This window comes from Hemiscyllium ocellatum, chromosome 15 (assembly GCF_020745735.1).
Source record: "Hemiscyllium ocellatum isolate sHemOce1 chromosome 15, sHemOce1.pat.X.cur, whole genome shotgun sequence".
Lineage (NCBI taxonomy): Eukaryota > Metazoa > Chordata > Chondrichthyes > Orectolobiformes > Hemiscylliidae > Hemiscyllium > Hemiscyllium ocellatum.
In genome coordinates, this window is record NC_083415.1 from 23,012,617 (window position 1) to 23,038,816 (window position 26,200).

The following is a 26,200-nucleotide window of genomic DNA, read 5'->3' on the forward strand; positions in this document are numbered from 1 at the left end:
GTGATATCTGAGTTGTGGAACTAAATGAATTTGGATGGTGTATTGAACCATGCCTTCTGGGAGCTGTGTTGATTTAGGTTGAATCGGAGGAGGTTGGTGCTAGTCAATCATGTAAGGAAACAATGTCCTCTACAAGGTTTGTCCACCAGGTACTCCAGGACAGTACCTGTTGAAGATACCATATAATGAGACTGTCTACAAGAGAAACTCCTGAGATCAGTTGTCAGGAAACACTGACATTTATTATTAAGGAAGTTTTTGCAATTCATTTAGAAATTATAGCCTGGTCTAACAAAATCAGCATGAGTTTTTGGGAAGGAAAAATATGTTTGACCGATGAATTGGAGTTTTTGAGTATGTAACTAACTAGGTCAACAAAGGAGAACCAGTAGATGAAAAACACTTGGAACGTCAAAGGTTGCCACAATACAATAATAGGTTAAGAAGGTAATATCATCATCATGTGTTCTCTATATGAAGGCACATCTTCGTTATAGGTACCATAGAAGTAAATGAGACAAGGTTGCAAAGTCATCCTAATAGGAACAAGGATCTATTCTTGTGCTGTTGGCATTATTACTGGCCCTTCAGCCAACTCTGTTGCCTTCCACAGTCAGAATTGCTGCAGTAGCATGCAGTTCTGTATTACTTTTGTAGCCTGGAACTATGAATAGCAATGGTAGCGGCTCTGATTACTTTCCATTAGATGACTGATCAGGAAGTTCTAATCCTTATCCTCTGCCATCAGCATACATTGGAAAGATTTATTTAACCTGTTTGTTTGGGTTATGTACCTATCTTCATTGGCTATAAAGTTGTCAAGTCAGACATGAACCCAGAGCTTCTGGCTCAGAGGATGGAATGATACCCATTGTGCTACAAGAGGACATTGGCTGTTCTATATTAACATGATTAGAGAATTAGGTGATACTTGGGAAATAAAGAGCAAGGATAGATAGGGTATTTTTAAAGTTTCCAATCTGTAAGCAGTGGACTACTACTTGGAACATGCTGGAGCCTGAACTTATTACAATCTACATTAACGAATTGGATGCAGAGACAGAGACTAATGTATCTCAGTGTGCTAATAGTAAGGAGCTAGCTAAAAATGTAAACTATGAGGATGACACAAAGAGGTTGCAAAGAAACATAGGCGGGTTAAGTGATGGGCAACAAAGAGGAAGATGACGTGGGAATAATGAAGACACATTTGAAATACTATTTGCAGTTTTGGTGTCCACACTTACCTTGGAGACAATATTGGATTATGGAATGAGCGCTGTCCTACGCAGAGAGACTGAGTAAACTGTGATAAACCTCTGACAACTAGTCAGTGAAACAGAAGACTTGGAGTAAATATTTATTCACTTTTAAATTAATTCATAAAGTGAAATGTCACAAATGTATAATCACAACGTATGTCTTAATTATGTTGAGTATCAAATTAATAAAAATAACTTAATTAACTGAAGAACCACCGACCCTTAACGGCACTGGAACAAAAGCAAAGTTTAAAGGAAACTTATTAATTTTAAATGAAGATCCTATTTTGGGGGAGAGGATGCACTCTGGAAACACAGGGCCCCCAGTTGTGGAAGGCCTTGAGCATGTCAGGGAATATTGCATGCTCCCTCTCTAGGGCCACCCTGGTGCCCACATTACTACAGAAGAATGGCAAGCTCTCAGGCCTAGTAACTCTTACATGACCTACTGCCTGCACCCATTAGTAACCACCACCTCCAGGACCAGAACTGACCTATGAGGAATTCTTCTGAGTTGCCAACACTTCAAACTCAGTGGCCAAATACCAGAAGCTGAAGTGCAGTTGAAAATTGAGTAACAGCTCCTTCTAAAAGTGAAAAAGAATTGTATCCTAACACAACTATTAGACACATGGAACAGGGGCATGTCTTTAAATAATCATCAAATGAATGTCTCACACCTTATATCCTTAACTTTAATTTATAAAATAAACCAAAGGGAAGCTCTTGTGATAGAGGGTAGTGTTTGTATCTCTGAGCCACGAGATCTGGGTTGAAGTCCCACTTCTTCCAGAGGTGTGCAATAACATCACTGGACAGATTGATTAGAAAATGTATATAATACAAACAAAAGTATATAGGGGTTCAGAAACAGGAGATTCTGAAGAGTTTTGCAGGGTTGACACTGACAGGTAGTGTATTTGGCTGGTGAATCTGGAACAAAGGGACAGAGACTCAGAATGGCCATTTAGGACTGAGATGAAGAGAAGCTTCCTCATTCAAAGGGGAATTGGAAATCTTTAGGATTTTTAAGCCCAGCGTCTTGTTCTTACTCAATCTCTGAATATATAAAAGCTGAGAGAAACAGAATTTTGGTGCCTCATGGAATTAAGAGATGGCTAGAGAGCAGAGGAGTTGGAGGTGGGGAAATGCAAATCAGCTGCGATCAAATTAAGTGACAGAGATCGGTCATCTCCGATCTTTTATGTTCTTTAAGTGAACATGTTCAGATAAATTACAAACTATAAGCATAATTCAAACTGGTCCTAACTGTAATGTTACCTCAAAGCTTATCATCGGAGTGTCAAATTCCTTACAATTTTAGGTTTTTGTTTGCAGAAGCCTTGAATGAAAGAGGATTTTTTCAGTACTCTGCTTCTTGTGAAACATGCCAACATTTTCCATATATGAATCTCCCTTTTTTGAATGCTACCTTTATCTACTTTGCTTCCATTCATAGCGTACCTGCTTTTGAGGAAGTGTGGAGCTGCTTTGCTTTTCAGTGTAAAAGCTGCCTCTCATCGAGATCCTTGGTCAATAATGTTCCATTTGCTGAATGTGATAATGTCTTCTGATTGCATTTCTCTGGCTGTCTGAGAGTGAATTGAGGTAGAATTGGCATTCTCTGGGATTTTATTCAGAGCCTGCCAAGATTTGAATTTCTGGGTGAAGCATGCACCTGAAGCATGTAGTAATGTGAAACTTAGTGTTTAAAGCAAACCGAATCAGGCTTTATAGAGCATAACTATTTACAACATCTTACATGGAGCCCTACAGACTCAGACTCCAGTATGATGTGATCTGACATCACAATGACATAGCCTTATTCAGCTTTGTTGCTATCCGGAATTTAAAAGCTACAATTCCCTTTCTTGACAATGCTCACCTAACCTATGTTCATAAGAAAGGTGCTTAATCTCTTGTGGTCTTTTCTGAACTGAAAAATTCAAATATAGAGTTCTGTTCTTTGCAATGATTGAGCAACATTATTCCTTCTCAGGAAGAAGCTCTAAATGACTCTCTTTTCCCCAGCAGTTTTAGGCACATAATTTAGATGAAAAGTGCTTCATCCCCAAGAGTATTGTTCCCCTTTAAAATGTACAACAGATCTCTCAATAGTGACAATGAATTATGGCCGTTCTTTCATGAACATGAAAGACCCATAACTCATGAGTGCCTGTACTTATGAGATGGTCTTGTGCATGAATGAAAGAATGTTTGTTTAGAATTCAGTATATCAGAGAAATATGTTTATTCTGTGAACCCGTAGTTCCTAGTACCATTTTTAAAATGTCATGAAGCGAATTTGATCATGTTAAAGTAGATCGAGCCACACAACATGAAACAGACTCTTTGGTCGAACCAATCCATGCCGACCACTTTCCCAAACTAAACTAGTGCTATTTGCCTACATTTGACCCATATCTCTCCAATTCCTTTGTATTCATGTACTTATCCAAATGTCTTTTAACTGTTGTAACTGCACCTGCGTCCATCACTTCCTCTGGCAATTCATTCCACACATGAATCACTTTCTGATTGTGTGTGTGCTCTCACCTTAAAAATATACCCCTAACTCAGGGAAGAGACCCTTGCCATTCTCTGCCCCTCATGATTTTATAAACTTTTATAAGGTCACCCTCAATGATCCAGTGAAAAAAGTCCTAACCTATCCAGCCTATTTTTATAACTCAGACCTTTGATTCCCAGCAGCATCCTGGTAAATCATTTCTGAACCCCTTCCAATATAATAATATCCTTCCTATAGGAAGGCAATCTGACATGCACACAGTGCTCCAGAGCCTCACCAGTGTCCTGTACAACCTCAACATGATTTCCCAACCCCTATACTCAAAGGTCTGAGCTATGAAGGCAAGTGTGCTAAATGCTGTCTTAACCACCTAGTCTACCAATGATGCAACTTTTAAAGAATTATGAACCCCTAGGTCTCTCTGTCTACATGGCCATACCATTAATTTTATAAATCCTGCCCTTGTTTGTTTCACTAAAATGCAATGCCTCGCATTTATCCAAATTAAATCTGGCACTCCTTAGCCCATTGATCAAGATCTCTTTGTAACCTTGGGTATAGTGTCCACTATGTCACCAGTTTTAGTGTCATTCACAAACTTACTAACCATGTCTCCTATCTTCTCTTCCAAATAGTTTATATAAATAGAACAAAAGTACCAATCCCTGTGGAACACCGCTGGTCACAGACCTCCAGACTGAAAAACAACCCTCCACTACCATCCTCTGTCTCCTATTGTCAAACTGATTTTGCATCAAATTTGTAAGGTCACCCTGACTCCCATGTGATCTAGCTTTATTAATTAGTCTACTTTGTCAAAGGATTTACTGAAGTCCATATAAATTACTTCTCTGCCCTCATCAATCTTTTTGGTTACTTCCTCAAAAAACTCGATCAAATTTGTGAGACGTGATTTCCCTCACACAAAACCATGCCAACTATCCCTAATCGGTCCTTGCCTCTTCAAATGCATGTAAATCCTATCTTTCAGAATCACCACCAGCAACTTACCCAGCACCGATGTCAGGCTCATGGATGTTTTGTTCCCAGGCTTCTCCCTACAGCCTTTCTTAAATAAAGGCACAACATTAGCCATCCTTCATTACCTCACCTATGGTTATAGTTTGTATGAATATTTCTGATCTTCACCACTGAAAGTTGCCTTCTGTTGGTGCATTTGTCACCATCTGTATAATTCCTGTATATGAAAAATGATTATTCCTCTTTGTGAATAACTGTATTACAGTGTGACCATCTGATTATTTTTCTCTATCTTTATTCTTTGTAATTTGATTACTAGTACTAATAACCAAACTCAGCAGTTGTTAAGTTTGTTCACCACTAAGGTCAAGCATATTTCACATACCAACTCTTCTAGATTACTTATTGAGCCAAAAAATTAATTTCAGCAATAGAATTTGGTATCCTGCCACTGAATGTCCCTGTTCTCTGCTCTAATGATTGACTGTCTCTGCACCATTTATACAATTTACTCAATCTACCTAATTCTTTGTCATCATACTTTCTTTATGGAACCTTCTGTGAGATTAAAGCTATCTGATATTTTCAGTTCCTCTTGCCAGGCGGATTATTTTATGTGCAATGTGATAATTTAATGCCAAAAGGGAGCCCGTAATATTAACTTCAGTCTATGACAGTTGTATCTTGTCAGTCCTATTGCGCTCGCAAATGTCCAATATAATATGATTGTGCAAGGAATATTTCACTTCTTGACATTTCAGGTGACTTCTGTACAAAAAATGCTTGCATTGTCAAATTAGAAATCTGAAATGAAATAGATAAGGCCCTTTAGGTTACGTTTTCAACAGTTTGAACTTAGTTTGAATTTGTTGTTTACTTTATTAGGAAGCAGGTATATCAAACATACAGTATGTGTTATATACTACTGTGTCTTGCTTTAAGTTCTTTTGTCATCCTTCACAAAATGTATGGTAAATTTGATAAAAGAAAATACAAGTTCCAAGCTGTCAGTTGTTTTGTGCGTAGTCCACTGCTTAATAGTTATTTAGTTTCGGGAAGGTCCAGTCAAAGTTATTTGTTCATGTTCAGTGGCATTAAAGGTGATAATTTGTGAGAAAATGCCAACTGCTTGGAAAATTGAGCACTTCCCTCTGCATCTTTTCAGAAACTGTTCTCACTAGAGCATTAACACAATGAAAACTTTTTGTCTGGTCACGAGTCATCTCCTTCCCCTCTGATTGCGCACAGCAGCAGTTAGTTTTCAGACATCATTATGTAGTGACAAAGGGCTACTAACAGCTTCTAGAAAGCACTTCCTGTCTTGTGTACTGAAATCTCCCCTGTGAAATCTAAGTGGCATTTGAAACCAACTATTGAGTAGCAATTTTTCCTTTCAAAAAAAAATGAAGTGGGTATAAACGGTTTTCAGGATTATCTCAAAAGGTAGAGAGTCAATTGTTGGCCTTTTCTACCTGTGAGTAAATGTGGGCAAAAAGTCTTTTCGGTGCTGTTAAAACTTGTTCTCCTGCCATCTTGTTGAAGGTCTTGAAAGGATTTTAAAACATTCTGAAGTCTTTGAAAGGAATTATAGTCACCCTTTGATATGTTCCTTTTCACAGACCTGCTCAGAGTCTTAGTATTGACAACAGACTCTGTGGTGTTACTGTATTCTTGTAGGAGCATGTTTATAGAAATGTTTATTTACCATCTCTTCTACTAGTCCAAAATCATTCCTAACATAATTTAGTTAAACCTCACTGGAGGATTTTCCTTGTGCTTTACCTTGATTGTTACCAATAGTAAGCATTGTTTATATGTATCATTAATTTAGTTGTGTCACTTATCTACAAACCAGTGATTGCACTGTTGTCTTGCTTGACTTGGAATTAGTTTTGACTTTAAGTCTGAAGTATTGGGCTCGAAACTCCATCCAGCACTTGACCCTATCCACTGTTACATATTCAGAAGAGGTTGTTAAACTGATTTTCAATTTGGTAAATATTAAAGATCATGAGGCATGATTTGAAGAAAAAATGATGGGGCGATTGCCTCTTGTCTCAGCTACGTTCCTGTCTCTCCAATAAAACAGAGTTCTTGATATCATCTAAATTGTTTCTTATGGACTTTGCTGCACGTGAATTGGCTCCTGTGTTTGAGTATATAACAAAACGTAGCAATGTCAGTACTTCAAATGTAATTGTTTTGTATGCAGAGATGAATGAATGCCGTGAAGCCATGATGACCTTTTCTATACAGTCATATTGTCACAGTGAAATTTGAGAATCTCTTCATCTGGGGTGAGGTAGAATTTGGAAGTGTAGCTAGTGAAGAGAAGATGTTGACTGTACTTTTGAATTTTGGGGCATGTAGCTACACAAACTTTAAATGGCGTTTTCAGATTTTGTACTTTCATAATGTCAAAAACCTGTTTAGAGCACTCATTTTCTTATTTTATGTGTGTTTCTCTGCAGCAGCTGTGTTATTGTCTCCCCACTCAGTCATTCTGTTCTTTGAATGTGCCTGAAATGACAGGTTTAAAGACTCGGTGCTCTCCCCAGTTACTGTTTATGATCTTTAGCACTGATAATGTGTGCTTAATGAGAATTTTTCTTTGTTGTAAATCCTTTAGCGAGTGCTCGATTTATTGACAGATGTCTACTTTCCCCCTTTTAAAATTACTTCATAAATCTCCTTGGGGGTGAAGAAAAGGACCAATGGTCACTGCCGAAGAGGGATATTCATGGAGGATTGCTTTCATTGCTATTTCCACGACACTGGACCTGTGCCTGAGTCCTGTGGCCTGTTTTGCATTCTGTTACTTTCATTAATGAGGCTTTGTGCACCTCATAGATTGATTTGTTCAAAGCTTTACAGCTTTGTTCTCTGGCATGGTGTAGATTCTCCTGAGAACCCAAATAAACTGTCATCAATACAACAATATGATGAGTGTTTGAGTGCTAAGATTCACATTAACATGGAGCAACTGCTGATTAAAAGTAGCAAGGGGAATATGTCAAAGCTTTCAAGACACATTTTGGTCCCTGATTAAAGAGTCAGTGATTGACCAACTTAACACTTTAATAACCAAATATGATTAAATACATAAAAGCCTGCTGTTTTGTAATGGAGAAGTTGTGCCTATTGGATTGCAATGTAAACTGACCATTTAGCATTTTACACTGAAGCCTTTGCATTTTCCTGGCTTGGCTCCAGCAGAGATGGCCATGCACACTTTTTCATCCTGAGTCAAAGACACACCCAGTATGATCTCCCTTTAGTTTCTTGCCCCACACTGTTTTTAAATGGAGCAATCGCCCTCAATCTCCTGACCAACAATATTAACACCACCTTACCTGACAATAATTACCCTCTCTCTCACCACCCCTTATGGTGGCAATGCTTTGCCCTTCCAACACCTCCCAAAAATCACTTGGCCTCCTCTCGCCCCATTCCCCAGCAATGCTCACCACCTCTCCCTGTCCCCTTCCCCTCATCCCTGACATTGTCTGCCTTCACCCCTCTTCAGTGCCAGTGTTCATTCTCTCTAGTCACCCCTGGTATTGTTCATCCCTTTCTTACCTGCTGGGTTTTATTCAGCATTTTGTGTTTCTGTTTCAGATTTACAGTCTCTGTAGTACAGTATTTTGCTTTTGTGTCTCTTCCCCATGTCAGAGCACTTCTCTTTTATTTGTATATCTGGGACTCTCATCATTCTCCTAACACGCAATTGCAAAAACCAGTTAAGCCAGTTAGTTAACTGGTTGATCTCATCTGCTCTGTACCAGAGGCTATGATTTCTTCACTTGGCACGGTCCAGCTTTAAAGAAGGGTTATTACAGCAAAGGTAACAATTTAAGTTGGGATGGTGAGGTGTTCACAATCCCTTTGATTCCTTCACTGTGTGGTGATGTAGAGCCTTGGTACTTCTGGCAAAGTGTAGGTTCACTGACAGCAACTTCTAGATTTCCATATTATTTCGCACGTCAGTTCACTGGAGTAATGTTTTGTTATTCTGATTGCAAAATTCAGTCCATATCATCTATTTTTTCACATCTTTAAGTGTGATATTAAGATAAAGTTGGGAGGAGTGGACTGATTCCTCTCCATGTCCCACTCACTCACTGGGTACAACAGAGTTTGAGTTTAAAAGAGAAATAATATTGCCATTTATGTATAGGTAAATTGGACCATATATAACTTAGTATCAGGAGTAAATTAATCAATTTCCTTAAAGTAATGCTGTATTAGTTTATTGCAAAAATCTTACTAAAGCAAAGATGGCAACAAAAAAAAATCAAAGGTTTAACATGCAAATATGTCATACTACACCTCTTGAAAAATTAGACAAATCTACACAATCCGGCAGGGCTGAAGTGGGTACTACAGATGCTGGAGATTAGAGTTCAGATTAGTGTGGTGCTGGAAAAGCACAGCAGGTCAGGCAGCATTCGAGGAGCAGGAAAATTGACGTTTCGGGCAAAAGCCATTCCCGAAGAAGGGCCTGAAACATCAATTTTTCCTGCTCCTCTGATGCTGCCTGACCTGCTGTCCAAATCTACACAATCCCTCCAAGCTTGGAAACAAAATAAATAAAACTCTGTGGAGTATTATCTTAAAAGAGCTTTGACCAAGCAACAGTTAAAGTCAGGAAAAGAAAACTGACCAAATGATGGTCTTCAGCCAAGGTCAGTCTCACATAAGCTGTTGATATTGAGATTTCTCCATAGATCAGTTATGGCAGGTTGAGGGATGTTTTACTGGAGACAGTGCTCTATATTCAGTTGTAGAGTACCTACTTTTACATTAGGAGGCCAGGTTCAAGTCACACCAGCTCTAGCAGTGTATAATTACATATCCAAACTGATTTGTTTTTGAAAATATCTAAAATGTAAAGGCTGTTTTATCTCCTCCCAAGTTGAGTATATAATAGGTGTTTGGTGTCTGGACCTATGGCTTTTTTCTCTTTTAGTTTCTCTTCTTTAGTTAGTATTTTCACACTGTCTGACCCAATTCCATTAACTTTCTCTTCAAACTCATTCTTTTGTCACTTTTGTTAAAAATTAAATTGACAGAGACATTTGAAACTTCTGTAATCTTTCGAACACTGCTCTTGAATTTACATTGCTATGGCCCTTTTGCTATTATTTTCCTTTTGTCATTGTCCCTGTAGAACATCCATCTATTATTATGTTGGATGATAATTTGATTTTGTAATCTGTTTTCTGGATTGTTTTAACTTATCCCATAAATTCTTAGCTTGGTGGATGCAACATTAACACTAATTGTGTGTGGATATATATATGCTCCAAGTATGATCCAGACAAGCTAATGTCGATCAGAGCATCAAAAGGATGGTTACAACTGGAAAAGGGGACTGATCTACATTTATGATAGATTTGTTGACACGCTTCAGCCTATGTAGAAGAGAGACAGACTTAGCCTTACTCATCTTGCAAAGGAGGTGGCTATTTGCCTTTATCCCTCTTCCTTTTGCTCTTTGAGTACTTGCTATTCATTTTCTTTTGATATAATTATGTGTTAGTTCTTTATTCATCAATAGTGCTCCAGACTTACGTAGTTTTTGAGCTTTTACTGGGATGAATTTCTGTTAAACTCTAATGATTACACAATTAAACACTTCCTGTTTACTGATGTTCTGGTTTTCAAGTTTTTCTCCTAAGTTACCCTCTTTAGTTCCACCCTAACCCCTTCATAACTTGTTTTTTTTCCCAACCTATTACATTAGACTTTGGCCCACTCATGTCAATCTTTATCCTGATCTTGAACCTTGTTATATTTTATGATCACTATTACTAAGATACTGTCGACCAGTTTCTGACTATTACCTTTTATAAGGTTCTGCAGTGATTTTTTTTTTGTTTGTCGCCTTACATTCTGAATGAGAAAGGAAACGTTTTTCCTTTTGCTATTTCCTCCTGCTGGCTTATCTGGGGGCTAGTTTAAATTTCTGATTGTTGTTGTTGTTCTGTGCCTGTGAGATACCTCATAACTTTGCCAGTGCATATCCTCCTCCAATTTCCCTTTCACTATTTCATTGGTTGCAATATATAATTATTAGAGTGATGGATTGTTTTTACTTTTTTAATTCATTGTTTGTCTAAACTGCTACTTGCACCTTTTTTTTTCTCCATTACCCATTGTTATCTTTAAATGGCACAGCTACTCCACCACTTGCCATTCCTTCAGTTCATTCCAAGAAGTGATGTGGAGGTGCTGGTGTTCGACTGGGGTAGACAAAGTCAGAAATCATGACACCAGGTTATAGTCCAACAGTTTAGTTAAATTCATAAGCTTTTGGAGCATCGCCCATTTTGTCAGGTGAAATGAGAGAGAAGCACACAGAACTTATGAGCAAAGAGATCAGAAGATCATACAAATGGTTGATGAGCTTTTGATCTGTCTGCCCGGATCCCTCTGCATATAAATTCGTGTCTGTCTGCTTTCCTCTCATTTCACCTGACAACGGGGCTACGCTCCTAAAGCTTGTGATTCCAAATACACCTGTTGGACTATAACCTGGTGTTGTGATTTCTGACTTCATTTCCAGAAGTATCATATCTGATGACGTTCTGTTCCCAATCCTGTTACCTATGTTTGAACCCTCTCTACAAATTATTGCTTCAGGTTCATCCATTTTGTTTTGAATACTGTACATGTTTCAAAACCAGCAGTCTAATTTTGTTTTTATTTGTCATTCATTTTTTTGGTTTTTAGTAATTGTTTTATCATTTTTAAGCATCAAACCTGAGGTTGTCTTTTCTTGTTAACCGTAGGGAATAGATTCTGCGGTGTGTACTTTGAAAGTAGGCATGCAATCTGTGCAGGGAGGTCGGAGAAGTGTCAGAACAAGTTCCCCACTTGTTTTTAACAGACATTGCTGAAGTGTTTCTGACTGTTCTGCCTTAATCTCATTTAAGAGTACAGATTTAACTGAAATAAATACCTTGCATATTTTAAATAATGGGATCTTAAAATAGAAATAAAGCCATTCAGCCCATCAAACCCTGTTCCCTTGATAGAGTAATCCAATTTGTTGCACTTCTCTGTTTTTCTTCTATTGGTCTTCAGATATTTCGCTTTCAAATATTTATATAATCCTGTTTTGAAAGTTACTGTGAAATCAAAAATTTCATCCTTCTTTCAAACAATATATTCCAGATCATGCCACTAATTGATTTTTTTTTAAAAACTCATCCTTTGCATTTCAAGCACAATTTGTTGAAGGTGAGAGAGACAGCAATTTATACATGTGTAACAGTTCATTCAAGACTATTTCAACTTAAATAACTATATAGCCCCTATATGCCATTAATTCAGCAGTCTTCATGGGGTTGATATTGTGAGACCCTTTTTTCTTTACAGAATTGAGATAGACTTCGACAATGATAAAGATCAGGAATTCAGATTGTTGCCATTTGTAAAGGATAGATTTTCTGTGACTGAGTATTTACTGGTGATACCGGTGTTACTGTCCCATCTCTGTGGGAACATATTCTATGTTTCTAGGGAATTTATTGGCAGTTCACTGTTATTTCTTTATGTATCCACTTGTAATAGCAGGTTGGGAAACTCCATGGGTGAAAGTGCTTTTAAATTGTATTGTATTTGTTTAGACCATGATTTCAATACCATTTTTTAATTAGATGATTTCTCAGTTATCAAAATGTTTGTTCATTCTCAATTTTGGAGGACCAAAGTGTTGATATGCTTAAGTTTGCTGCTAAAATGCCCCAAGTATTGCACTGTACCCTGCAAGATGTCAGTGTGCTGTGGAGGTCAGCAAAGACCAACAATAAATTGCATTTATATTGTGATTTGATTGTTGCAAAGTATCACAAAGTGTTTCATGGAAAAGTCATCTGCCAAACGTTGACACCATGTGGAAAAGGAGATACATAATTAGGAAGTTGCCCATCACTTTTTCAAAGAGGGAAATATAACTAATGTTTTAAAAGAAGAATAGGAATCTTAAAAGATTTGGAAAGGCAATTCCAGAATTGAGGACCGAGAAGAAGGCATGATTTCCAGTGATAGGGTGCTGTAAGGTGGATACAATTAAGTAGCTTTAATTGAGAGAGGTGGATTGTGGTGGGGGTATGTGGCTGGAGGAGGTTACAAAGAATCAGGAGGCATGGGAAGATTTCAAAAAAAAAGAGGAGAATTTTAAACTTTAGAATCGAAGCACAGGTGGACTTGGGGGCTGCAGAGTGCACAGGAGTGAACAGATCTTTGAGCAAGTTCAGATACAGGCAGCCAAGTTTTGAATGACCTCACGTTTAGACAAGAAAAGTTGGGTGACTGGCTAGGAGAACGCTGAAGCGTTGAGACTCTAGGCAAACTGTACTGGAACCACAATCTACTGATGTAACTGCACCTACCTGCCAATTGCTAACTGCAATTGAATCACATTGCATTAGATTAGCATGAGGATTGCATGGGGAAAACTCTACTACCTGTGGAAAAGAAAACTGTAGACCATTTGAAATAATAACATGATCATTGGGGGGAAATGGCGCTGCAGTTGTCAGCTGTTATGTCTATGGCTTATTCTGAGCTACACTGAAGAATGTGTTAGTGTGCTGCTCATCTGTATATCACACACATGACTGTCATGTTGACTAACATGACTTTTATTTGTACTTCCTTTCAAAATTGCATGGCATGACATGACTGTTCTTGATGTTTTGTTATGTCAAAGTGCTGGGCCTCACTGCTTGCAGCCTGTACAAACCAGAACTCCGTCCTCAGTCATAGCAGGTTATGTGTTGCATTGCTTGATGGATAATTAGAGTTCATGAAAGGTGTGTGTGCATGACAAGTCCTTCAAATTGCACTTCCATGTATGTGCCTGGCTGATGTGTATAGAAATCTAAGATGTAATGGAGCAATTGTAAACTTCACTCAAGGATTACCAGGAATTAATTCATAATATTTTGGTTTACAAAATTTGTACTGCAAACGCCTGGCACTCTTCCCTGAGTCCTGCAATTGCTTTCTGCTTTTGAAATTGCCTGACAGAAGGTAATATTATCTTGGGCACCAAATGGGCAAAGCCCCTTGTACCCACTCTCTGCAGCAGAACCTCAACTTTGCCAGCCTTCAGTTGGTGGCCAAGTGTTGTTCTATGATCAGTAATTGCCCACAAGGCTGTTTCATATGTATTTATTATTTTTCTTTTATTTTAGAGTTTCCTGCCATCTTTTTCTCCTTTCAAAGCCTCTGGAAAAGTTAACAAGCCTTTAAAAAGTATTCCTGTCCTTCTACTGATTACTAATCTTTCAGTATCCACATTTCCTTGAATATTGAAACAGCTTTTGTGAATTGCTTTGTTGCCCATAAGTGCCACCATGCTTTAATTGAACTCTGCACCTGGTCCAAAGTGTGCAGTCCTTCACTAAATTTCCTCATCATGTGCGCTCACAGGTGATCACATCAACTCACTACTGTGTCATGAATAAAAAAAGCGCAAAATTAGTATTTTATATTTTTATAGTGTTTTGAGATTAGTCTTTGAAATGTTTATGGATATTGGTGGGGTTAAGGTTTGGAAGGCAACACCTTGACCCCTTGGTTCTGTTATGATGGATTATCAATAATCTGGAGAGTCACTAAGAAGCAATTTTTGAATTATGAATATTATCCCACAGAATTACATTCTTTTTCTGGACAAACAAACATCCTTCATAAGGTAAAACCATAAACAGAATATCTGAGGAAAGAATGAATGTTTAGATTTGAAGTTTTAGCTTATTATTAGATTTTACAATCTTACTGTGTGTCATTTTATGGATATTGCTGGATGATGCAAATGACTGGGGTCCAATGGTGTTTGAGGACACTCATTTATATTGATAGAGCCAGCTAGGTCTTCAGCTATCCTCTCACTGACCAAGCCTTACACCAAGCTGCTTTTCCATGTTTCTCCACAATTTTCTTTCTCAAGTGGCGAGTGGATCAGGGAGCATTGGACTTGTAAAGTCTACAGATTTTTCAAATTTACTACATTGCTAATCTATGATTTGTTACTTGAGGTATACACCAAACAGATGCCTTTACTTTTCTATTCATTATCAAGGCAGTAAACTTGTGCTTATGGTGTACAGTCTACTGGAAGACGATGAAAAGCATCACAAGTAAAATTGATAGCAAAATTTCTGACTGAAGGTCATTGCAATGGATGAAACACCATAAATTACAGGGCATTTGATATTAAAGTGATTAAGAAAAGGTTACATGTGAAAACAAGTTGTTACCCAGAAAGGCAGGAACTTACATTTGAATACAATCTTGCGTGACCAGAGGACATCCCAAAGCACTGAAGGATATAGCTGCTAGGTCAGACATGCTCCTATTGGGCATTAGGGTCAAAAAAGTTTATCTTCAGCTCTGATAGATTCTTCTAGATTCAAAATGTTCGTTTGCTGTCTCTCCATGTATGCTGTCTGACCTGTTGTGATCTCCAGCATTTGTTGGTTTGAGCTTTTTACTCACAACGAGTAACAAGAGTGGTAGCTCTTCTACCCTGTTATCTCCGGTTCCGTAATGGAGCTAATGGTTTAGCTCCATAATAAAAGTAACGACCCCCTGCAAACTTACCTAGCCCAAAGAAAGAAATTGATACAGTCCCAGTCAAAAAATCTGCATCCGGATGCTGGTTTTGGCTGGAACTGTGTTTAAGTTATCTATATTCTTGCTTACTATTTGCTCTTGTCCCAGATATGGCAAACAATTTTAATGGCAACCTATTGTAACTGCATCTTTAAAAGAAGATTATTCCCTTCAATTTCCATTTTTAATTAAATTGACGTGTATGTACTGCCTCAGCAAATCCAGCAGTGGAGGACATGATCTTTGCCGTAGTTTACAGTTTTAGAACATGTTGAGAGTTCTCCCTGTCTCGCTTTCTTTTAAACAAAAAACAGTAGTTATCATTTTTCAGTCTCTGAAACGCAGACCTGACAGAGTCCAGATCAGCTCTCTTTGCCAAAAAGTTGATTTCCTGATTGCCGGAGTCATTTATCACAGACACTCCCATCTGTGCTGTTTGCCTTTGACAGAATGACATGTGTCATTTATCATAAGAGCTGTGAAAGGCTGTGGGGATGGGAATTTAAATCCTTTTGGAAGTGCTAGATATGCAGTGCTTGATCAACAGGATGGTCTTGTCCAAGAATTGTCATGTACGTCCACATATATTGAAATGGAAAAATACTGTTGACTTATTTAAGTCAAAATACAGTCAGTTGTTGCAGTTTTGATATGCTTCAAAATTCACAGCAGACTAACAGCTCCATTTTGGGAAATGATTTTGTTTGAAATAATATATCTGTTGGGAATATCTGACCTGCAGATACAGACCCATGTTTTATCAAAAATGTTGAACTGGGAGCTCCTTGCGATACTTTCAAAAACACTTCAGTAGAGGTTGAATTTTGCTGTCTTTATGCATTTTGCATTCCTCTTTCAATGAAACAGTTGTTGAGAAGATTTCATTGTACCATTACATAAACACTACTGAAGTTATTGGCAACAGTTTAAATGCCAGACGGGCCTTCCTATTACATTCTCCCCAGTTTTTTTTTTGGGCACTTTAAGCACCTAGCATGGATTTATATACTGATCAGGATTCACCTTGCTGTTAAGAAAATTTAAATTGAGCAATGTCACATCATGGTAGAGGACAGCTGATAATTCAGAACCAGAATCCTTTTCATCAGACAGATAGGCAGATACGTACAATGAATAACAGAGCAAGTAAAATGATATAGTTAAAATTAATGCAGCAACAAGGGCACAGATTATGATCAGAATCAGAAACCTTGTTTTCGACCATGATCGGATGAAAAATAACCTGTATGTCTTTCAATGTTTTCTTTACTGGAGATTCCTTGACAGAGGTTTCTTGTTATAAATCTGTCCAGAAATCCAGCAGCAAAGATATTCATTGAAACCATTCTCCATTTTGCATCAGTAAAGTTTTGTGATTTAAATACCTAGTAGTACAGGCAACCACTCTGAGAGCTCCTGTGAAAGAGCAGTTATTAAAGGTAAGTATGATGTAGCATAACAGATGGTTGAAAGGTTTAAATCATTGTGTAGTGTAGAGTGCCAGGTGGTTAAGGTAGGTAATGTGCTACATGGGTGAGGTGAGCAGAGTTCCAAGTGGGTGTGAGGTAAATGAATGAGTGCTCAGGAGAGATTAGGGAAATGTTATGTCTGATGGCAGAGGTTTTGCAGTCTGGTGGCTAGAAGGGTTATCTGGCTCAAGAAAGGCCGGCAAGGATGAGTTGTTGGTGGGGAGAGTAGTTGGGTCTAGCAGGGAGGTGGTCAGAGGATTGGGGGTATCAGGTCAAGATTGGCATTGATTTGGACTGATGCCTATACTGAGGGGCTATCTTTTTTGTGGTCAGATGTGTCAGATTCAATATGTGGGAGGAGCTTTCAGATATGGTATTCCAGGCCAGTGGGGTGGCAGCAGAGAAGTGAGGATGGTATCAGAGCTGGGGTGTTTTCAGTTTCAGTAGAATTGTTGGGAGGGAGGGCGTGATTGTCAGATACCTCATGTTCACCAAGTTATCAGGGTGCTGTAGTTGGGGGGGGGAAGGTTAGTGACGAGGATATTGTCAGTTTAATACCTACCCAGGGATCAGAGTTTTTTTAAATTTTTAACTCACTCTGGGTGAGTGTATATTTTAACTGAGTTGAAACCTTCAAATGTTTGCATTTTAAGGAGTTTTCTTGGATGGCTCCAGATGCAGGGAAATTGACCATTAGAAGTTTCAGTTTCGCAGGAAGTTCCCTCAGAGTCATCTGTGTCAGGAATTCCACACGGTCCCAATGAGCTACACCAATCTGTGTGACTCCAACTACACTTGCGCCATCAGAATACTTAGGTCAATATGAAGCCTTTGAGTTATAAAAACATTTTGTCATTGTGATTTTTAAGTAAAACAAGTTTGCTGAATTGGATTTGTGGTCGTATGCGAGAGATAAGCAACTTTGTTGAGCCTTCTCTAGTGTGTTACAATGTAAGTTGTTCGGGTGAAGGTTCAAGTGAAAATACAGAGTGCCGGGGAGGAGAAGATCTGGGAAGGCATTGCATCAGTGAGCGTGACTGAGAAGTTTAATGGATTGTCAGAAGTTCATCTCTTCATGGTTTCTTCAGTTAACCAATTGATGTGTACTGTGAAGGTGGGGTTGGGGTAGGTATAATGGAGGGTTGGGAGAAGTCGCAGGTTGAAGGCCAGAATGCTGAACAGCCTTTTATCAAACAAGTCAAGCTCCCAGAGAACTGAGGCAGGCCTTACAATCTCACTGCGTCCTTGGCTGCCCCTTTCTGCCTGTGGGGATTGTAGGCCTTTTTTAATATCACAAACCCACCTCACCAAGGACACATTGTATGTTGAGGGGTCATTTATGTTGAAGCAGATCTGCTGAGCCAGGTCGCTTCCCAAATGGAGAAGTGAAAAGTTGGCATTAAGTATACTGACTGCTTAACTGTGGTTACCTTAAAAGAAACAGATTACAGAGGCAAGTGGGTGATGTAGATAGAAATACATTTTTTTCTGTCTGTTTTATCTCTTAATAGTACAATAAGAAAGAGGTATAAAATAAACAATTGGTTACAGTACTGTCAACCTCGACCAGTGGAAAATACAGTATTATGCACAAATTAATTTAATACGTCCTACACACTTGCATAGCAGAGTGTTACTGTCTGTTGACATTGCAAGAATAGAGGAACATTAAGCTTGGTGCCATATCACCATGAAAACTGCCAGCATTTCTATTGGTCTGCAAATACTCAACCAATTACACCAAGTGTAATATTTTATTCTGATTTTCTGCTATCTTTCTGTACATTGCAGCATATTAATTGAACAGGAGATCCCACCAGTGTGGAATTATATAGTTTATCGACAGAGCATTTTGTATTCCTGTGAGGCTGAATTTTGGGAGTCTTCTGTTAGTGCACTGTATTTCAGCACTTTTGCTCTTTATATTTGCTAACTAATTCTGATTTAGATTTTAGATTTTTTACTTAGTGTGGAAACAGACCCTTTGGCCCAACAAGTCCACACCGACTCGCCGAAGCGCAACCCACCCAGACCCATTCCCCTACATTTACCCCTTCACCTAACACTACGGGCAATTTAGCATGGCCAATTCACCTAACCTGCACATCTTTGGACTGTGGGAGGAAACAGGAGCACCCAGAGGAAACCCACGCAGACACTGGGAGAATGTGCAAACTTCACACAGTCAGTCACCTGAGGTGGGAATTGAACCCAGTGCCTGCCACTGTGCTGCCCAACACTGTGCCGCCCAATTCTGATTGTGTTTTTTTACAAGTGCACTCATGTTGGAACTACAAGTGAGATTGGTGCAGTGTAACCTATCTGAGGGCTTCTATTACTGGATTACTGCTTTGTGACTGATTTCACGCCTATCATTATCACACGAGGATGCATATAATTTTGAATGTAGGTTTGCTCAGTAAGCTGGAAGGTTCATTTTTCAGACGTTTCGTCACCATACTAGGTAATATCTTCAGTGAGCCTCTGGATGAAGCACTGGTGGTATAGCCCACTTTCTGTTTAAGTTTGGGTTTCCTTGGGTGGTGATGTCATTTCCTGTGGTGGCATCATTTCCTTTGGCAATGTCATTTCCTGATATTTTTCTCCTGGGGTGGTAAATGGGATCTGGAAAAGCGCAGCAGGTCAGGCAGCATCAAAGGAGCAGGAGAATCGACGTTTCGGGCATAAGCCCTTCTTCAGGAATGAGGACGGTGTGCCAAGCAGGCTAAGATAAAAGGTAGGGAGGAGGGATTTGGAATGCGATAGGTGGAAGGAGGTTAAGGTGAGGGTGATAGGCCAGAGAGGGGTTGGGGGCGGAGAGGTCAGGAAGAAGATTGCAGGTCAAGAAGGCGGTGCTGAGTTCGAGGGTTGGGACTGAGAAAAGGTGGGGGAGGGGAAATGAGGAAGGTGGAGAAATCTGCATTCATTCCCTTGTGATTGGAGGGTTCCTAAGCAGACGATGAGGCGCTGTTCCTCCAGGCGTCGTGTTGCCATGGCCTGGCGATGGAGGAGGCCAAGGACCTGCATGTCCTTTGCGGAGTGGGAAGGGGAGTTAATGTGTTCAGTCACGGGGCGGTTGGGTTGGTTGGTGTAGGTGTCCCAGAGGTGTTCTCTGAAACGTTCCGCAAGTAGGCGGCCTGTCTCCCCAATGTATAGGAGGCCACATCGGGTGCAGTGGATGCAGTAAATGATGTGTGTGGAGGTGCAGGTGAATTTGTGACAGATATGGAAGATTCACTTGGGGCCTTGGAGGGAAATGAGGGGGAGGTATGAGCGCAAGTTTTGCATTTCTTGCAGCTGCAGGGGAAGGTGCCGGGAGTAGAGGTTGGGTTGATGGGGAGTGTGGACCTGACGAGGGAGTCATGGAGGGAGTGGTCTTTCCGGAACACTGATAGGGGAGGGGAGGGAAATATATCCTTGGTGGTGGGGTCTGTTTGGAGGTGGCGGAAATGACCGAAGGATGATACAATGTATCTGGAGGTTGGTGGGATGGTAGGTGCGGACCAGTGGGGTTCTGTCCTGGTGGCAATTGGAGGGGCAGGGTTCAAGGGCAGAGGAGCAGCAAGTGAGGAGATGCGGTGGAGAGCATCGTACAGCCAATGGGGAACTTCAAACCAGCATCTACAGGAAAATAACACATATGGACAAAATATTGAATTACAGAAGCAATCATCCCAACATCCACTAATGAAGCTATATTAGAACATTATTCCAATGAGCCACCACACACTGCAACACAGAGGAACTATGCAGAGCAGAGAAAAATCACTATACCATGTATTCAAAAAGAATGGGTACCGAATGAACAAAGTCCACCAATTTCTCAGCAACAAACCCAAACAAGCAGTCAAAACATGTCCAGAAACCCTAGCCACTCTCCCCTATATCAAAGGCCTATCGGAAACAGCTGCCAAACTACTCAGACCCCTTGACATCATGATAGCCCACAAACCCACCAACGCATTAAAACAGCAGCTAATGAACTTGAAAAACCCTATACAGACAACAAGCAAAACTGATATCATTTACAAAATACCTTGTAAAAACTGTAACAAACACTACATTGGACAAACAGGCAGAAAACTAGCCACTGGGATACATGAACATCAATTCACCATAAAAAGACACGACTCTCGTTCACTAGTATCTTTACATACAGATGAGGAAGGACACCACTTTAACATGGACAACACATCCATCCTAGGACAAGCCAAAAAGGGACATGAGAATTCCTAGAAGCATGGCATTCCAACCAGAACTCTATCAACAAACACATTGACTTGGATCCCATTTGCCACCCTCTGAAAAAAATAACAGGAAATGAAGTCGCCACAGGAAATGAAATCACCAACCCAAGGAAATCCAAACTTATAAATAGAAAGCAGACCATACCACCAGTTCTTCATCTTGGTGGCTAACTGAAGATGTTACTTAGCATGGCGATGAAACATCTGAAAATGAACCTTCCAGCTGTGAGCAAATCTACATCCAGAATCTCAACCTGAGCTACAAATCTTCACAAAACTTGCTAATATAATTTTGAAATCTAGTTTTTCAGCTCCAAGTGATTACAAATGAATTTGGAGAAGATTTATAGCTCAGATTGTAAAGTTTTTGGTGATAAACACATTGACATGGTTTCAATGCTTGTTGTTAAAAATACTTTCTTCCATTATAGGTTTATTGTTTTACAGTTTTATTTAGTTGGAGTGTAAAAGTTGCAAACTGATTTTTATGGCCGTGCATTTTTATCAATATAGTGCAAAGTCAACAACGAAAATATATAGGCAACAGTGAGGACTGCAGATGCTGGAAACCAGAGTTTAAATCAGAGTGGTGCTAGAAAAGCACAGCAGGTCAGGCAGCATCCAAGGAGCAGGAAAATGGATGTTTCAGGCAAACGCCCAAAATTTAAAACATTGTTTTAGCTGGCTTTAAGGTCCTGAAGTTTGCTTATTGCTGATACTAAGTGACATGATATAATATAAAGTCAAATAGTGGTGGGCGTGTGCTGACATGAAATCGCATGAAGTTTGTATAAGAACTGCAAAGGGCTATGCAGGATGGATTAAGGGGCATTGACATGTTTGCAGGAACATAGATATGCTTCAGAAGGCATTGTGAAATGTATGGAAGGTGAGAGATGGATGAGAACTGAAGGAATGTTTTACTTTTATTTAGTATTTTTAACTTTAGACATGCTGTTGGTTCCTGGAGGCAGACAATCTCCTCAGCCTCTGATCTCAATCGCCTCCTGCATTCCTGAGGCATGATCTGCCCTCCAACTTTTCAAACACAGACTGGAAATTAAAATACAAGCTGAGTTGTTAAAAGTGGACTTTGTAAATCTGGGAATTCTCCCATTCTACGCATGTGAGAGACAAAGTCGGAGACCAAAGTGTTTGTATTCCATCTTTAATGGTATGTGTTGCTGGGTTAGAGGATGGCTATCATCAGTCATCTGACTTAATCAATTATTATATGCTGTTTACTTATCACTAATTGAAAAAAAAATTTTGGAAGGAATGCTGGGATTGCTTCTAGATGATAGAGTGGAATCAAAAGTGGCCATTTTACCAATGACTAGATGTCTCTCCATTCCAGATGAATAGAAGGAAGAGCATCATCAGTGTTGTTATTAAATGCATTTGAGAAACCAAAATGCAGTCTGTTTTTTTTTGCTGTGTTTAAGCCTTTGTGGCATGAATCTCTCCATTGCACTAGAGAACTTGTTCCACAACTGAAAGCTTTCCCAGTTTGGGGTTGACATGGATGAATGGTTAAGTGGTTAAATGAGGGATGCTTGACGTGCAGAGGGCCTTGCCTGCATCTGCAACTAATCGTGATTGATCTATATCAGCACAAGGATGTCCTTGGCTGCTTCATGACTTTCAAAAGTGCTCACTGTCACCTCTGCGAGGCTCCATGATAGCACCAGAACTGCACCTGACTGGATTACTCAACCACCTATGCATGTGTGATATGGTCTCTTGGCTGCAAATTTTCATTTGTTTGTTGCTTCTCCATAATTGAAATGCCTGGGGATTGATGGAAAAACAAAGCAATAGTGCAAAACAAAACTTTTAAAAATTGGAAAAAAAAATATTTCTTGTCCAACCTCTCTCGTGTCTCCTTTCCTCATTACTGTGTATTAGGGTATTGTCAATTGCATGACAACTCTTCACCCGTGAATACCACCTGATGTTAAAGTATTTGTGGTGCCCCGATGTCTTGCATGTGCCAGGAGTGCCAATAAATTACGTAGAATGGCTGCACTCATTACATTGAGAACTTGAACTGATGTATTTCAGATACAGACAAGACCCAAACAACAGCACCATTGTGTGGGGACTAATTATTGAGCCAGGCCCCACTGATATAACAGGTAACTGGCAACTAGAGTTCTGTGCACAACTTTCAGGCTCCCTCCTGTACAAATCGATCTTGTGTGTAGTGAGTTGTTATTATGATATACTAATTCACGGTCTTACATTGTGACCACATCTCATGAAGAAATGATGGGTTTGCAATTAAATTGTTTGCTCCAATTTCTTGCCTCGATTCATTCCATAACCCTGTTACTGTTATTACTGTCCTACTTGCTAGCAACTGACCTCCCATTCTCTCTGTCCATTAAAAAGATTTCATTCCACACATCGTTAATAATCACTTAATTTCTTATTTCTATAACTGTATGTTAGGGTATATTTCCAGAAATAAAAGGTAATGCTCCTATAACATATTCTGAACCTGCTACAATTAGTTAGCATCCTATTTTCACTTGCAGAAATAAATGAGAATGCTTGCTGCCATATTAGTACATTCAGGAGTTGGCCTATAAGTTTGTTGCAATATTTTTATTAATGCAGAGTTTTTAGTTGCTTAAATTTTTGTGAGGCAGAGTCAGCAATTATTACACCATCCACCTGCTGCATTAAATAATATGGTAGACGCATCACAGGCATTAGAAAACTATTACTGTAGCTGCTTTCTTGATACTCTGTCCTTAAAAAAAGCTTATTTCAAAACTGTACCACTGTTTTCTTAGGAACTTCATAAAATATGTACGACTAGCATTTCATGTGTGTTTTTGTTCAGAAAAAGAGGGATCTGACTTAGGAAGAAAGATGCTAGATTAATATTGTGAGGTTTGTTCTAAGGATAAGTCTCGGTGTGGGGAGGGGGATGGTGGGGAGGAACTTGAACTGCTGCCACAATTTTGGCTCAGGAAGCATGTTGTTAACTCTGAGGGCTTAAAATGGTAGGCATTCCATTTCCCAATCATGTCCAGAAAGCAAATAAATTCCACAATAAAATGAAAGAAAAATGAATTCTTTTAATTTCCATTGTTTAATCATTCATGTTAAGCAGGCATTGCTGGCAGGCTAGCATTTATTGCCCATCCCACGTTGCCTTTGAGAAGATGGGAGTGAGCTGTCTCTTAACGGAATCCTCATCTTTACAAAATTTGGGAAGCAGAGAAATGTCTTTTTGCTGTCTTGCTATTTATACATATACTTCCTCATCATTGCTTGAAAGGTAGTTTAGTTATCACTGAGTTACAATTTCACAAATAAAAATCATGGAATCACACATTTTGCATCCTTTTGCATTTCAAAACTTGTACTGTCAATAATAAACATTGATGTTTAATACCATTGTACAAATTTCTTCTGTAGTAGACGTAGAGGTGCTTTCACTAAAATCGAAAAATGGTGAAATGTCACACATTCACTGGTATTGTGGGCAACAGTAATTTCAATCATGTAGTATCTGGTTTTGTCTCTTTTTATAAATAAGAGGCATTTGAAGTTGATGTGAAACCCTTCCATCTTATATCTTCCTTGATAGTGATCTAAAGATGAAACAGTTCTTTTAGATGATGTCCTGACACTGTTTGTGTAAATCAGGGAGGCAATTTCAAATTATATTTTGAAGCTAATAAAGAAGTAAGCAAAAACATTTAATGGGAATATCTGAAATGGTGCACTTGTATATAGCACAATAGACATTTTGCAGAAACATTGTGTCATACTTAAACCAACACTTGGCATTAAACAAGCCTCTTCAAATAAAGAAATTTCACTGTGGAAATATGATCAAGTTGGGATGCGTGCACTGATGAAGCGATGTGCTGTGGAGGTCAACTCCATGTTAAGCATTACCTTGTATGTCTCAGTAGCCTCACATTTGCTGCAGAGCAAGACAATGGGGTGAGAATGTGCACAATTCACTGTTTGTCAGGGCCCTCCTTTTTTTCCTGGCTGTATTTTCTTTGTTCCTGGTGTCTTTTATTGCCTTTCTAGTGATACTCCAAAGTCTTAACATCAATAATTGTCTCCCAGTTGTCTGCTATTTTAATTTCTTGCTTGCAGGTGTTACCCAGTGGCCAATTCACAATCGTCTGAAGGTCACAAACTGTTTGGCTATATGTATATCAATATTCTGATGCACTCAGTAAAGTCAATCTAAGTGTTGTTAGTTTAACAATGATTGAATTAGCATGCTCCAAGACCTCTATGTTGGCAGAAATGAAAATTTTGAGACCCAGTTTTAGAGAAATGTTACATGGTCCTTCAGCAGATAATTTTCCCACTTCCAAAGCAAGCAGACAATTTCAGATGACTCTGATACGTCATAAATGTTGCTGTTGCTTGGCTTTAAATGTTAACACTTCGAACAAAAATCGCTTTTTTTTCAAGTCACCCAAGTTTTTTTTAACCAGTGCTGAGAATTGTAAAGATTTTATAAAGATAAAAAGTATCCCACAGGAAAGCTCTCTGAAGGGTATGATGGGACAGACTGCTTACTAACCGGTTAAAGTATATTTGTTTGGAAGCAGGTATGAGCAGATTTGTGCATTTTGCCTATGTTTGCTTGTAATTAATATGTTGAATTAAAAATTCTCATTTTTGTTTTCAATGTTTCCATGGCCATGCTCCTCCCCATCTCTGTAATGTTCTCCAGCAGAGCAGTTCACTGAGCTATTTGCCGGCCTCTTCTGTATTTCCAATTTTAATTGCTCCACCATTGCTGTCCATACTTTTAGCTGCTAAGGCTCCAAATTCTTAAATTTTACTCTTTAAACTTTTCTGCCTCTCTGCGTCTGTTTCTTCCTTTAAGACACATCTTGGTCTCTACCTATGACCTCATTTGTCCTAATATCTCCTTATATGTCTTGACACCAAACTACTTAAATCTCTCCCCTCCAGACATTGTGATATTTGACCATGTTAAAGGTACTATATCAAAACACTTTGTGTAACATTGTTGGATAAAATAAAACAAATGCAGTATATGATCTGGTAAACCTTTTTGATATCTGCCTG

The 26,200-nt window shown here is 39.1% G+C and overlaps 1 protein-coding gene across 4 annotated transcripts in view; it reads left to right on the forward strand.

Annotated features, from left to right (window-relative positions):
• The window catches only part of LOC132822716 (teashirt homolog 2), a 515,808-nt gene that overhangs the window by 113,392 nt on the left and 376,216 nt on the right, over window positions 1–26,200 (forward strand). The gene's annotated exons all lie outside the window — the stretch shown is intronic.